This window comes from Colobus angolensis, unplaced genomic scaffold, assembly GCF_000951035.1.
Source record: "Colobus angolensis palliatus isolate OR3802 unplaced genomic scaffold, Cang.pa_1.0 Scaffold136, whole genome shotgun sequence".
Taxonomy (NCBI): domain Eukaryota; kingdom Metazoa; phylum Chordata; class Mammalia; order Primates; family Cercopithecidae; genus Colobus; species Colobus angolensis.
The window spans coordinates 402,162-405,555 of NW_012114444.1; positions in this window are offsets into that span (position 1 = coordinate 402,162).

Consider the following 3,394-nt stretch of genomic DNA (forward strand, 5'->3'; position numbering starts at 1 on the left):
CTCGGGCCGCAGCCCGGACCCCTGGCCTCAAGCCGGGCAGGGGGCGCCAAGCGCAGGGCCTGCTCACCTGGTGGGGAGCCCTGGCCGCCTCTTCCCCTGACCGCGGCTGTCACAATCCGGCCAGGCCAGGCGGGGAGACTGCGAGGACGCCCGTGTCGGGACCTCCCGAAGGGAGCAAGACCGGAAGGCGACCCGGGAACCGCGTCCAGCCCCAGGGCTGCCCACCTCCCCAGCGCACTCGGCCCTGCCCTGCCCCCAGAGGCCTGACCTCCTCATTTCCCCCAAAACAAGGACTCACTTCCCCCAGCAGGTGCGACCTCCCGCTGGCTCTTCCGGATTTTAATGGGGAGGGGGAAGAGCGGGGAGGAGCGATGGTTATTTCTGTGTTTACAAAGCTGGGTCTTTTCCTGGGGAGGGGGCAGGATGGGGGCTGTCGCTGGGCCTCCCCTAGGGTCCTAAAGGCACTGGCAGAGACAATGGGCCCCAGCACCTGGCTTCCCCCCACCAGTGAGTATGTGTTTCCTGGAGTGGGGGGGACTTGTTTCCGAGTCAGCCACAGCTGGAGCAGGGGGGCCTCCCTGCACACCTGCAGAGCTCAGAGCCACACAAGGCCGGGCACCTCCCAGGTCTGGGCACAGCTGTTTCCTCTGAGGACCACTCACGCTCCTCCCCAGCCGTCTCCAGCCGCGGTGTGGTGGTCTGTCCTGTCCGCTCACAGGGCCTGGGTATGGCAGGTACTGAGACAACATCCATCTTTCCCACCACCTCCCTTGGGTCAGCTTCAGCAAAACTCCCAGGCTGGGGTGGGGGCCGGTGGCGGTGGTGGGGGAGGGTGCTTTGAGAGACCATAAGAGGCTGCATCCCCCACCGCTGAAGAGGTGGAGGTGGAGTGGGGAGAGAGAGGAGCTTGGGGGCAGGGGTGGGGAACACACAAGAGGAAAAGTCAGGATTAACTTTTGGTTTTGCAAATCCAGAGACTAGCCAGTTGCCCGAGTTCCAGATGTTCTTTCAAAGGCTCCCAGTCTGGGGAGGCCTCGGGACCCAGGCCCCCTTCAAAGCCTGCCTGGCCCCCTCTTCCCAGCGCTGCACATGGAGGGGTCTGACTCCTGAGCTGTGGGAAGTTGCACAACCCCAGCCAGTGCCCTGCAGGCCCCATCTGTTACCCTGGCACAGCCCCCACCTCCCTGGAGCAGCCAAGCCCTGAGAAGGCATGAGGGTGGGACAGGACAGTACTGTGTGCAGCCTCAACCCAGAAACAGTATTTTACAAAGAACCAGGCTCAGGCCACCTGCCCTGGGCCTCTGCAGGGAAGGCACCACCAGTCGGTCTATGGACATACAGGGCCAGTCCATGGGCTCTGCCCTCAGTGGTTCCATGGCCAATGGCTCTGTCCCTATCGGCCGTGGGGCCAGTGAGTCTCTTTCGATCTCTGGGTTGATTCTGGTCAGTTCCAGGCAACAAACCCTTGTTGAGCAGCTCATGTGCTAGCCTGGGCCAGGTGCTGGGGTCCCACGCTGAAGGAGACATGCCTCTATCCTCATGGAGCTACAGAGGGGCTACGGTCCCAGCGCTGAACCCAAAGAGGACCTGCGCCTCTCAGGTCTGAGCAGGCACCGCGGCTTCTCTCCTAGTCTCTGTGGCTCTCGGTAGCTCTGGGCCTCTTCCTGTAGCTCCACACATGCCCCTACACCTAGTCTGGTTGGGCTGTCCTCACCCTGGATAAGTGAACTTTGTCCCAGAAGCCCAAAGCCCACCTTGCTCCCATTGTGCATGAGGGGGAGGAGCCATGGGCCAGGATGCAGGGCTTCTCACTCATCCATGTGGTCGTGGTCCAGGACTAGGCACTGACATGTGTCCCCAAAACCCTGAGGCCTCTGTTCCTCCTCCTGCCCCTAAGAGGCTGTGGTTCGTTTGAACCTTTCTCAGGGTAGAGGGAGCTGTTTCTGTTGCCCACCCACATCCCCAGCCTCTGATTGCTCTGAACAGCAGAACAGGAGCACTGTGGGTGGGCAGGAGCCATGGAGCAGCCCAGGAGGTCATGCATGGACAGGCAGAACCCTGGATTATTTTCTTTCTCCAGGCCCCAATCAGCTGCCTCCCAGCCACACTCTGCTGTCCATACCTTATGCTCCACACCCCAGCATAAGTCGCCCACAGTTCCCCAGCTCCCTCAGGGACCTCAAACAGACCCACTCCCACTTTAGTGCTTCCCATGTTCAGGTTCCCCAAAGACCCACCCAGGTACTCCAGCCAGGACCCTGGGCAGCCTGGACCTCTCTTCACCCTTTCATCCTCACCAGCCCTCCACACAAGCCACGGGGATCTTTCTAGATTCCCAATTTTAACATCCCTCTTTCACCAGAGACCTTCCGCTGCCTCGGGATAAGTTCGAGTGCCTCCCTCAAGTGCTTTGGCTCCAGCTGGGGCTCCTGCACACTGCCTCTCCCCTTCATCCCTCCCACACTTGCCCACACTGGCCCCCATGGAGCAGGCAATGAAGAACTAGGCCTGGGAACGCTTGCTGGGTGCTTGTGCTCAGAGCATGACCAGGGACTCTGTCAGAAGTGCTAACTCTGCAGTTGAGTCCAAGGCTCTGAAGTCCGGGAAGCTTGGTCCCCAGCCTCCAGGCAGGGGATGTATGGCAGATCCCATGCCCTGGGCCTGGGTCTAAGGCCAACTCTTACACTGCTGGCTGTGATTTGGGGCAAGTCTCACGGCCTCCTCGTGCTTCAGTTTCCCCATTTATAAAACAGAGACAGTAGCTCTTGTTGTACAGACTAAATACATTAACACAGAGTGTGGAGTTGGGTCAGGGTCAGCTTGGGAGGTTACTTCTTTCTTCTGCTGCTGCCCCTGATCCCAAAGAATGCCAGAGGCACAGCCTGCTCGCTGCCTCTCAGGGAAGGGGAGGTTAACAGGTGTCAGGGACTTTACTCCTGTGCTCCTCCATGGGCGGAGACCAGGGAGGGGGTGACAGACTCCCAGATCCGTGCATCAGATGAGGGAACCAGGGGTCAGTCCCCCAGCAAATGCAGGGTTCCAGGGGCCAGAAAGCAGGCCCCAGCCTGGCCAGTCCTGCAGAGGAGGCTGGGCAGTCTCTGAGCCCAGGCCGTGGCCGTGGCCACCCCTCCTGAGGCAGCAGGAAATAGCCTGGCCAAGCTCACAGCCAGGGCCCGCAGCTCCCGCTTCCCTTCGGGCCCGTTTCCTTTATCCGGTTGTTTTGCTCCGAATCCACCAAGTCCAGCCTTCCCCTCCCCTCAATTTCCACCCCCGGCCCCGGTCCAAAGTGGGGCAGGATGGTTACGTGACGTTTTAGGGGCCCCAGGAGTCCCCCGCTCTCCCCTCCGCCCAGCCGGGAGCAGCTGACCGAGCCGGAGCGCGCCCAGCGTCCCGC